Raw genomic sequence first — 12496 nt, forward strand, 5'->3', positions numbered from 1 at the left:
TAACTACCACTAAAGATGCCCTAATCCCATTTTCCTGCACTTGTCCCATATCCGTGAATGTTATGATATTTTCAAGTACACATCCAAATATTTTTTAATGGTTGCAAAGTTTCCGGCCTCCACTACCTTCTCAGGCAGTGCATATCAGATTCCCACAGAGTGAAAAAGCCTTTTCTCAAATCCCCTCTGAATCCTCTGCCCCTTACCCTCATAATTGACCCCCTAAACCAAGGGGAACAGCTGTTTCCCGCTCACCCTGTTCATATCCATCACAATTTTATACACCTCAATTATGTCCCCCCTTAGCCTTGTCTGCTCTACTCTGATCTGAACTAGATTCATTATTAGTTCTCTGAGATATGGCATCACAAGATTAGATATTGCATCAGTAATTGCAGCAAATTCTTAAATGTAAGATGTTTAGACTGCTAAGCTGACCTGATATTTTATAGCTTCTCTATATCTTTATTCACCTTTTGAGCTGTTATTTCTTTAGATGTGCAGGCAATCTCTAAGGCCCACCATTTTAATTACCTTATCCTTCTAGCTGTCGATTTCTCAAGGCAACACAACCCCAGCTTTTTTACTGTAATCGGCTCCAAGCTTGTTTTAATTGCATTTATCCCATTTTCTACAATTAAACTTATATACAAATTAAACAAAAAATTATATACTAAAACACATATAACCATACAGTCACAACACAATGTAGGCATTGTTGCAATGTAGCAAACATGACAGCCAATTTAGACAGACAAAGGTCGCACCAGTAGCAATAAGATATAGGCTAAATCTTCCAATCCTCAGTGGGAATTGTTGCAGGAATGATTGTGAATATGATGGACAGGCTAAAGGTCCGTTGACCTCGGGTAGGAATTTCTGGTCCCAGGGCAGACGGGACAGGAAAATCCTGCCTAATGACCAGAGCATCTGTTTTTATTGATCTTGATTGAGGAATAATCAGTAAACCAGGAGAACTCTCCTTCCCCTCTTCGAAACAGCGAATTGGGATATTTCACATCCTCCTGAGAGGGCGGACTGGGCGTTAGTTTAACATCTCATCCAAGGAACAGAACCTCCAACAATGCACTACTCCCTCAGTACTTCATTGTATTTTCAGGTGAGAACGCGTTCAAATCCCTGGAGTGGGACTTGAACCCTTAGTCTTTTGACGTAAATGCAAGCACACTACAATAGGACAGCAACTCGTAAGTATGGTATTGTGAACAAATTTAGTTGATTGGCCCTTGGTATAACTTTACTCCTTATAATAAAGTTGATTAAAGTTTATTTATTCGTCACAAGTAGGCTTACATTAACACTGCAATAAAGTAACTGTGAAACTTCCCTGGTCGCCACACTCCGGCACCTGTTTGGGTTCGCTGAGGGAGAATTTAGCATGGCCAATGCACCTAACCAGCACGTCTTTCATAGAAACATAAAAACATAGAAGATAGGAGCAGGAGGAGGCCATTCGGCCCTTCGAGCCTGCTCCGCCATTCATCACGATCATGGCTGATTGTCCAACTCAATAGCCTAATCCTGCTTTCTCCCCATAACCTCTGATCCCATTCACCCCAAGCGCTATATCCAGCCGCCTCTTGAATACATTCAATGTTTTGGCATCAACTACTTCCTGTGGTAATGAATTCCACAGGCTCACCACTCTTTGGGTGAAGAAATGTCGCCTCATCTCCGTCCTAAATGGTCTACCCCGAATCCTCAGACTGTGACCCCTGGTTCTGGACTCCCCCCGCCATCGGTAACGTCCTCCCTGCATCTATCCTGTCTAGTCCTGTTAGAATTTTATAAGTCTCTATGAGATCCCCCCTCATTCGTCTGAATTCCAGTGGAAAACAATCCTAACCAAATCAATCTCTCCTCATACATCAGTTTCGGACTGTGGGAGGAAACCGGAGCACCCGGAGGAAACTCACGCAGACATGGGGGGACCGTGCAGACTCCGCACAGACAGTGAACCAAGGCAGGAATCAAATCCGGGTCCCTGGTACTGTGAGGCAGCAGTGCTAACCACTGTGCCACCGTGCCGCACATATAATTTGGTGAGACCAGTGGTGTTTTATACTGTATCCAGTGTATACCACAATGCTTGTAATGATTCATTATTCATCTCAGCTATTTACACACAAAGGTCAAGTTTTGGTTGTAAATTCTCCCATGGTGACCAACATCTGGCAGACAGCTTGAATACAAAATTTGTCGCCCGAGTTGTAACAGGTGCAATTGTTTTGTGATCCTTGCACTCATCAAACTGAGGACAGAATAAAAGAAACATTGACATCCAGAGCTAACATTAATCACTCAGACCAGAGCCTTTATTACAAGATTAGAGCTTTGCCTTCAATATTTTCTGTGGGGTAGCAGTATTAGTGACCTGGTGGCACAGTGGTTAGCACTGCTGCCTCACAGCGCCAGGGACCCGGGTTCAATTCTGGCCTTGGGTGAATGTGTTGCGTTTCTCCCCGTGTCTCCAGGTGCTCCGGTTTCCTCCCACACTCCAAAAATGTGTAGGTTAGGTGGATTAGCCATACTAAATTGTCCCTTAGTGTCCAAAGATGTGTAGGTTAGGAGGATTAGCCATGGTAAGTGCATGGGGTTACGGGGATAGGGTGGCGGAGAGGGCCTGGGTGGGATGCTTTTTCAGCCTGTTTCTGTGCTGTATGACTATGACACTTGTAAGCAGTCTAGGCATCTTACATTTGGGGGCTTGTCCATACTAACACAATATCTAACGCTGTGATACTATATCTTAGGGGACTAACACAAAACTCCCAATTGATCTGAACTAGAGAATTGTGTTTTCAGCTCAATATTTAGATAATGTGTGCTGCTGAAATGAAAACCTAGAGGGTGCTGCCTCAGATACAGCACTTCTCTGTGTGCTGTGTGAAAATGGCACTTTGTCATTTGGTTCCAAAACGACAACTTATATTTATATAGTACTTTAATCAGACAGCCTAAAGCTTCTCACAAAAGTTGCCTCACAGCGCCAGGGTCCCGGGTTCAATTCCGGCCTTGGGTCACTGTCTATGTGGAGTTTGCACGTTTTCCCCCGTGTCTGCGTGGGTTTCCTCTGGGCGCTCCGGTTTCCTCCCACAGTCCAAAGATATGCGGGTTAGGCTGATTGGCCATGTTAAATTGACCCTTGTATCAGGAGATTAGCAGGGTAAATATGTGGGGTTACGGGAGTGGGGCCTGGGTGGGATTGTGGTCGGTGCAGACTCGATGGGCCGAATGGCCTCCTTCTGCACTGTGGGATTCTATGGATTCTAAGAACATTTTAAAACACAATATGACACTGTGCTACGTAAGGAGATATCAGGTGGAATTTTATGGCCTCGCTCATCCTGACATAGAGGGAGATGAAAGCAAAGATGAGAATTTTAAAATCAAGATGTTCCTTGATGTGGGTGAAGGACTGATAGGTGAACAGGACTTGGTGTGAGTTTTGACATGGGCAACACACCTCAAGTTTGCAGTGGATAGAATATGGGAGACCAGCCATGAGCATGTTGGAATAGTCAAGTCTAAAGGTAACAAAGGCATGAACGAGCATTTCAGCAGCAGATTAACTGAAGCAGAGATGAAGTCAGATGGCCTTGGTGCAGGTGTGTGTGGCTAGAAGATTATCTTGGAGTCAAATATGGCACCAATGTTGCAAACAATCTGGATTAGTCTGAGACAGTTGCCAGGGAGAAAGATGGAGTCATTCAAATTAGTCGAGTGATGAATGTCTACCGATGTCATGGCTTTAGAGTGGCATGGTGGCACAGTGGTTAGCACTGCTGCCTCACAGCGCCAGGGTCCCGGGTTCAATTCCGGCCTCAGATCACTGTGTCTGTGGAGTCTGCACGTTCTCCCCGTGTCTGCGTGGGTTTCCTCCGGGTGCTCTGGTTTCCTCCCAGAGTCCAAAGATGTGCGGGTTAGATTAATTGGCCATGCTAAATTGACCCTAATGTTAGGGGGAATAGCAGGGTAAATGCGTGGGGTTACGGGAATAGGCGGGATTGTGGTCAGTACAGACTCGATGGGCCGAATGGCCTCCTTCTGCACTGCAGGGACTGTATGATAAACCCATCACAAAAAGTTATGTTGTTATTCCAGCTCAGTGTTATTTCAACAATGTGGTTACGTCTTAATTTGTCATATATCTCCTCTGGCATTGAAAATTAACTTTAAGAAATGTGGGATGAGAATCTCCAGCCTCCTAGCCGTGTGTTTACCGCCGGCGGGAGGTGGCAGGATTCTCTGTTCCCGCCGCTGACAAAGGGAATTCCCATTGAGGTCACCCCACGCTGGCAGGAAACCCACGGACAGGGGTGCACTGCTATAGGGATCGGAGAATCCTGCTGGTGCGAACGGTCGGAGAATTCCGACTGTGGAATCCCATTCCTTCAAATTTCAATTATTGGGAGATAATTATTGAAGTATTGGTGGAGATTTAAAATACATATACTTACTCTAGAGGTCACAGTCTAAGAAGAAGGGGTAAGCCATTCAGGACTGAGATGAGGAAGAACTTCTTCATTCAGTTGTGAACCCGTGGAATTCTCTACCACAGAAGCCTGTTGGGGCCAGTTTGTTAGATATGTTCAGGAGGGAGCTGGACGTGGCCCTTGTGGCTAAAGGGATCAAGGGGTATGGAGAGAAAGCTGAAATGGGATATTGAGAGTGCATGATCAGCCATGATCATATTGAATGGTGCTGCAGGCTCAAAGGACTGAATGGCCTACCCTGCACATTTATATTTCCTGTTTCAGGCTCTTCCTCATTAATGGTTCATTAATGATAATGAAGAAGGAGATGCACAATTCCTTGCCATATTCAGACTGGTCACAGATGCCCTATAAAGGGTGCTACGCTGTTTTAATTTTCCACTGGCAACAACTTGCCATGCGAAACCTCGCAGGAAAGTGCAAGTCTAACAAAGGATTGGTGCTGTTCACTTGCCACCCAGAGAAATCTGGCCCAATATGCCTTGTGAGACACAACGCTTAAAAATAACTTACCCCACATCCTTTCTCTCTCGAAAAAATAGTCACCAAACATCACAGCTTGAAATAGAATGAATGAGCAATCAGTGCAGTCAGAAATGCAAGAGATGCAAAGTATTTTTAAAGTTTATTTATTAGTGTCATAAGTAGGCTCACATTAACACTACAATGAAGTTACTGTGAAAGTCCCCGAGTCACCACATTCTGGAGTCTGTTCGGTTACACTGAGGGAGAATTTAACATGGCCAATGCACCTAACCAGCACATCTTTCAGACTGTGGGAGGAAAACAGAGCACCCGGCGGAAACCCATGCAGACACGGGGAGAACAGGCAAGCTCCACACAGGCAGTGACCCAAGGCTGGAATTGAACCTGGGTTCCTGGCGCTGTGAGACAGCAGTGCTAACCACTGTGCCACCCTGCCGCTCTGGGTACAGAGTGTAGTCCTAGGTACAGTAAGATGACTTGCCAATCCCATGACCTGTACTGGGTCAGACAGCGTATCGTCACACAAGGAAGTAGCAACCACACTCTTAGAATCTGACTCAAATTATTCATGACTAAAAACAGGTGCAGAGTGATGATGCAACTTTTTATCCCATCCCCCAGCCCCTGTGTAAAGGATGTGTGGCTCCGAGTTGGCACTGACCATAGGGTCAGTCGTGCCCATGTTTCTCAAAGCAGTTTTTTTTCACTTTGCTCCCAGAAAGGCTGGTGCAGGAAGAGAAATTTGAAGATTTCAACTGGCTGTTTTTACAGGCGCAGGACAATGTAAGAATGTATTTCCTTCAGGGTCCATTGGTTTGGGTATTTTGTGAGATAACTATCTGATTTCACGGATTCACGTGCTTTCGAAGAAAAGATTGCGGCTGTTTCTGCAAAAGTTGACTGACAAGCCAGTCAAGATTAATGAATGTTCAATGTGTTTGCAAATTTGCTATGAGTGACTATTGTTCTTTGTTGGAATGGTTAAATATTTACAGCGCAAATTTACCCATTCCAAGGATTGTTAGTCTTTGTAAGATTAAATTTCAGAGAATTTCAAATAATTACTAATTTTCTATTGTCAGGGATTTAACTCTCTAATATTATGTAATATTATGATATCAATGTCTGAGAGATTTCTATTAAATTCAGAAGAAAATAATAACTACTGACTGATTGACCAACTTGCAGTAGTTTTCTGACTCTATGGCCAATGTCAACCTGTTTTCAGTTGAGAATAATTTGAATTAGATTCTACCCTTGCCCTGCTAGATGATAGTTGTGGATTTGGAAGGTGCTGTCTAAGGAGCCTTGGTGGGTTCCTGCAATGCGTCTTGTAGATGGTACACGGTGCTGCTAATTGTTGTCAGTGGTAGAGGGAGTGAATATTTGTGGTAGGGATACCAATCAAGCGGGCTGCTTTGTCTTGGGTGGTGTCAAGCTTCTTGAGTGGAACTACACTCATCCAGAGTATTCCATCACATTCCTGATTTTTGCCTTGTAGATTGTGGACAAAATCTACAAGTGGAGTCGGGAGGGGAGTTACTCGCCGCAGGATTCCCAGCCGCTCACCTGCTCTTGTTGCCACAGTATTTATATGGCGGGTCCAGTTGAATTTCTGGTCAATGGTAATCCCCTAGGATGTTGATAGTGGGGGATTCAGTGATGGTAATGACATTGAATGTCAAGGGACAATGGTTAAATTCTCCCTTGTTGGAGATGGTCATTGCCTAGCACTTATGTGATCTGAATGTCACTTGCCCTTGACAGCCCAAGCCTGCATATTGTCTAGGTGTTGTTGTATTTGGACATGGACTGCTTCAGAATCTGAGGAGTCGCGAATGGTGCTGAACATTGTGCAATCTTCAGTGAACATCCCCATTTCTGACCTTGTGGTGGAGGGAAGGTCATTGATGAAGCAGCTGAAGATGGCTGGGCCTAGGATACAACCCTGAAGAACTCTTGCAGTGATGTCCTAGAGCTGAGATGACTTATTTCCAAGGTAATTGCTAAGGAAGTGCCGCATGATGTTGGTGACTCCTTCCATCACTTTACTGATGATCAAGAGTAGTCTGATGGGGCAGTCATTGGTCAGGTTGGATTTGTCCTGCTTTTCACATTGCCAAGGTTGTAGCTATACTGGAACAGCTTGGCTAGGGCTAGGACATTGTCAGGGCCCATAGATTTTACAGTATCCAGTGTCTTCAGCCATTTCTTGATATCACACGGAGTGAATCGAATTTAGCTGGAGACTAACCCTGTGATGCTGGGAACCTCCGGAGGAAGCCGAGATGGATCATCCACTCAGCATTTCATTGCAAATGTTTCAGTCTTATCTTTTTGCACAAATGTGCTGGACTCCTCCAACTTGAGGGATGGGGATATTTGTGGAGCCTCCTCCTCCAGCGAGTTGTTTAATTGTCCACCACCATTCACAACTGGATGGGGAAGTGGAAAATATGAGGATTGCTTTACTCTGCTTAATGGCAGATTATAACACAAGAAGAGGAAGCAGGTCAAAGGAGAACAGGCTACCTGTACCCATCTTAATGCCACCCATTCCTATCTACCAATAAATACGTGAATACTTATTGTGTAAATTTTCTGTGGCTGACTAAATGCCTCCAAAGCTTTAAATGATTTTGTACTTAATTTGCAGTTAATTTTCCTGTCAATTATCAAGTTATCAGTTGGAAACAGCCTTTGGCCATAATTCACTTCCCCATATTATGTCACACACTCTGAAATAGAAGACTCAGCAGTCAAGCATTCTGAGTTTTGTAAGAGGCTTGTATTGTTACAGTGTGCGTTACAGTAAAAGGCTGTATCAGTGAGGGTGGAGTCTTTTACAGGAAACCATAAGATGCGTGCTAATGTCAGATTTATTACTGTGCAACAGATTTGCAAAAAGATACAGCTGTGTGCTCTTCTATTCTCTTTATCTTCTCCCTTATTTTACTCGACTACAGAAAATTAGACCTTTGGAAAGTTCAAACAGAGGTAAAGATGCGCGTCTTTCTCCCTCTCTCTGACCCTTTCCCTCCCCTCATTCTTTCTTGTCAAATATGCATCCACTTCCTTTGACTTACTCTCACCTCTTTACCCTCCCTGACTGACCCCATGGGAAATAATCTGCTGTAATGGCTTTAGATGTTTGTGGGCATATTGTCTCGACTGGTATATAATTGCTACTGCTCAACCCAGCCTTACCAACCAGCTCCCAATGAAGCTACTGTAAAAGGCTAGGTTACGATAGTGTCAGCATGGGGGGACCAGGACAGGTTGTTGGTGATCTGGACACCTAAAAACTTGAAGCTCTTGACCTTTTCTACTTTGTCCCCGTTGATGGTTGCATCACAGCTTGGTATGGCTCCTGCTCTGCCCAAGACCGCAAGGAACTACAAAAGGTCGTGAATGTAACCCAATCTATCACGCAAACCAGTCTCCCATCCGTTGACTCTGTCTACACTTCCTGCTGCCTCGGAAAAGCAGCCAGCATAATTAAGGACCTCACGCACCCCGGACATTCTCTCTACCACCTTCTTCCGTCGGGAAAAAGATACAAAAGTCTGAGGTCACGTACCAACCGACTCAAAAACAGCTTCTTCCCTGCTGCCGTCAAACTCTTGAATGGACCTACCTTGCATTAAGTTGATCTTTCTCTACACCCTAGCTATGACTGTAACACTACATTCTGCACTCTCATTTTCTTCTCTATGAACGGTATGCTTTGTCTGTATAGCGCGCAAGAAACAATACCTTTCACTGTATGTTAATACATGTGACAATAATAAATCAAATCAAATCAAATCAAAAACCTAGTACACTTACCCTACAATTAAGGATCAGCTGACTAAGAGCTTTCCCCTATTGCAGATCCTTCCTTATCAACTCTCCTACAGTGTACCAGCAAGTGCAACAATTAACTAGTTAAAAAGACTGGTACTTGGCCTCATATCATAGAAACAATTGAACTTAATCACAAGTTTACTTGTAATTACAATAATAATGTTTAGGTAGGTGGTCAGAAGTACCGAGGCATGGCTCCAAGTATGGATTTTATATTCACTAAACTCAAAGTACAATGATAAAAATTTGAACAAAAGAACACAAGAAAGCAAGGAATGAGGCTCTTGGCCAAGTGGTGGAGAGTATAGAGGATAGCTATAATCTCCAAAACGATATCAATGGGTTCATGGAGTGGGCAGTAAAGTGGCAGATGGATTTTAACATAGACAACTGTGAGGTCATGCATTTAGGGGGATCAAACAGTTATAGGGAATACACAATAAATGGGAATATACTAAGAGGGGTAGATGAAGTGAGAGATCTTGGTGTACATGTACACAAGTCCCTAAAGGCAGCAGTTCAAGTAGACAGAGTTGTAAAGAAGACATATGGAATTCTCTCCTTCAATGGCAGAGATACAGAATGCTAAAGTAAGGACTTAATGTTGGAATTGTATATAACACTGGTGAGGCCACAACTGGAATACTGTGTGCAGTTCTGGTCACATTACAGGAAGGAGGTAATTGCTCTGGAGAGAGGGCAGAGGAGGTTTACAAGAATGTTGCTAGAGCTAGAAAAATGTAGCTACGAGGAGAGATTGGATAGGTTGGGGTTATTTTCCTTGGAACAAAGAAGGTTGAGGAGTGACTTGATTGAGGTGTACAAAATTATGAGGGCAAGAGATAGAGTGGGCAGAATAAAATTGTTTCCCTTGGCGGAGAATTCTTGAACCAGAGGACATAGATACAAGGTAAGTGGCAGAAGGTGTAGAGGGGACATGAGGAAAACTTTTATTTACAAAGGGTAGTGGGTGCCTGGAATTTGTTTCCTGAGTTGGTGGTGAAAGCAGAAACCCTAAAAAGTACCTGGATCTCCACCTTAAGTACTGTAAGCTGCAGGGCTATGGGCTAGGTGCAGGAAGGTGGGATTAGAAAGGGCACCTGCATGTCCTCAGGCTGGCATGAGCAAGATGGGCTGAATGTCCTCCTTCTTTGCCGCAGCTTTTCTATGGTTCTATGTTTCCGCTAATTGTGTACAATGTGTTCTATCGCAGATTCTATAGACAACTATTCATCTTCTGAACAAAGGTTCGAAAAATTCTTTGTAGTGTTACCTCACGTAAATCCAATAAAACTGAAGAAAGCAGTCTCTGTCTGCATACTCTAATAATACCTGCGCCTTTTTGGATTCCCCTGTGCATCACAGTAGTCATGATGTGGAGGTGCCGGCGTTGGACTGGGGTAAACACAGTAAGAAGTCTCACAACACCAGGTTAAAGTCCAACAGGTTTATTTGGTAGCACAAGCCACTAGCTTTCGGAGCGCTGCTCCTTCATCAGGTGAGTGGGATTTCAGTTCACAAACAGGGCATATAAAGACACAAACTCAATTTACAAAATAATGATTGGAATGCGAGTCTTTACAGGTAATCAAGTCTTAAAGGTACAGACAATGTGAGTGGAGAGAGGGTTAAGCACAGGTTAAAGAGATGTGCATTGTCTCCAGCCAGGACAGTTAGTGAGATTTTGCAAGCCCAGGCAAATCGTGGGGGTTACAGATAGTGTGACATGAATCCAAGATCCTGGTTGAGGCCGTCCTCATGTGTGTGGAACTTGGCTATCAGTCTCTGCTCAGCGACTCTGCGTTGTTGTGTCGTGTGTCGTTCACGAATAAACCTGTTGGACTTTAACCTGGTGTTGTGAGACTTCTTACTGTGTTTATCACAGTAGTCCAGTCACTTTGGCTGTCACAAGTAGTGCTATCAACATGCTGGAGGTTGATTGTAAGCATGATTGCAACAAATAGCTGTGCTTTGCAACTATGACCCTCCACTGACCTCGAGCCTGTGGGGGTAATTCTACCATTGACAGAAAAGAATGCAAGTGTCATGATGGATACAGGTAGCCTGGTCTCCTTTGACTTGCTTCCTCTTCATGATTTTAAAAAATTCATTCATGTGACATGGGTGTTGCTGGCTGGCCAGCATTTATTGCCTATCCCTAGTTGCCCTTGAGCTGAGTGGCTTGCTAGGCCATTTCAGAGGGTAGTTAAGAGTCAACCACATTGCTGTGGTTTTGGAGTCAGGTGTAGGCCAGACCGAGTAAGCTTTCCTTCCCTAAAGGACATTAGTGAGCCAGATGGGTTTTTCCGACAATCAACAATGGTTTCATGGTCATCAGTAGACTTTTAATTCCAGATATTTTTAATTGAATTCAAATTCAACCATCTGTCGCGGCAGGATTCGAACCCGCGTTATGGTTGTATCACAGCTTGGTATGGCTCCTGCTCTGCCCAAGGCCGCAAGAAACTACAGAAAGTTGTGAATATAGCCCAATCCATCACGCAAACCAGCCTCCCATCCATCGACTCTGTCTACACTTCCCGCTGCCTCGGCAAAGCAGTCAGTGTAATTAAGGACCCCACGCACCCCGTACATTCTCTCTTCCACCTTCTTCCTCAGCTTTAGCTGAGTTTCTGGATTAATAGTCTAGCGATAATACCACTCGGCCATCGCCTCTTCTTGTATTAAAATCTGCAATAAAGCACTCAAAAGCAATCCTTATATTTTGCAAACATATTTGAAAAGAATGTCAAAAACTTCCTTCCTGACTGGTAGCAATCTTATTGGCTTTTAATTTTAATTTTAAATGGGCAAATTTAACATGGACAGTAGGGGTCCGTACTAATGTTTTCACATCTTCGCCACTTATAAATGAAGTAAAGAGGCTCACCAGATGAAGGAGCAGCGCTCCGAAAGCTCATGCTACCAAATAAACCTGTTGGACTTTAACCTGGTGTTGTGAGACTACTTACTGTGCCCACCCCGGTCCAATGCCGGCAACTCCACATCGTAAAGGGAGTGTTCACAAATTCAAATTCAGTCCAAGAGGAAACCATGCCATAGGAAACTGGTTGTGTGATTTCACACGATATGTATTCAAAGTCGGGAGACTCTTGATTTGTGCTTAGGACGTCATGGTTTAACCAGAGCCCAGCCATCCACTTCCCTCTTGGCTGTTAATGCAAAGAATGGACATAATACTTATCCTGAGACAAAAGGAATCTATCATGTATGAGAGTGTAGAAAGTAATGGCTGGTTAATGGCCACTGGGATAACTAGAGGTTGATATTGATACTTGATCTCTAAATTTATGGCCGTTTCTGGTACAAAATAAGATTGAATTTAATCAGTAGTTGGCACAATATTGTCATTTGCTTTCAGAAGATGATTTGATTTGATTTTGATATTTATTATTGTCACATGTATTAGTATACAGTGAAAAGTATTGTTTCTTGCGCACTATACAGACAAAGTATACTGTTCATAGAGAAGGAAAGGAGAGAGTGCAGAATGTAGTGTTACAGTCACAGCTAGGGTGTAGAGAAAGATCAACATAATGCAAGGTAGATCCATTCAAAAGTCTAATGGCAGCAGGAAAGAAGCTGTTCTTGAGTTGGTTGGTACGTGACCTCAGACTTTTGTATCA

At 43.7% G+C, this 12496-nt stretch overlaps 1 protein-coding gene across 13 annotated transcripts in view; it reads right to left on the minus strand.

The window, feature by feature from the left end:
• Positions 1–12496, minus strand: part of lyrm9 (LYR motif containing 9) — a 56398-nt gene that overhangs the window by 5998 nt on the left and 37904 nt on the right. The window contains exon 4 of one of the 13 annotated variants that reach the window (XR_013499081.1): positions 7418–7438. The exons of the other annotated variants lie outside the window; for them this stretch is intronic. The gene's annotated coding sequence lies outside the window, so the exon portion shown is untranslated. Of the gene's footprint in view, positions 1–7417; positions 7439–12496 lie in introns of those variants that run through there. 13 annotated transcript variants of the gene reach the window in all.

This window comes from Mustelus asterias, chromosome 12 (assembly GCF_964213995.1).
Source record: "Mustelus asterias chromosome 12, sMusAst1.hap1.1, whole genome shotgun sequence".
NCBI lineage: Eukaryota > Metazoa > Chordata > Chondrichthyes > Carcharhiniformes > Triakidae > Mustelus > Mustelus asterias.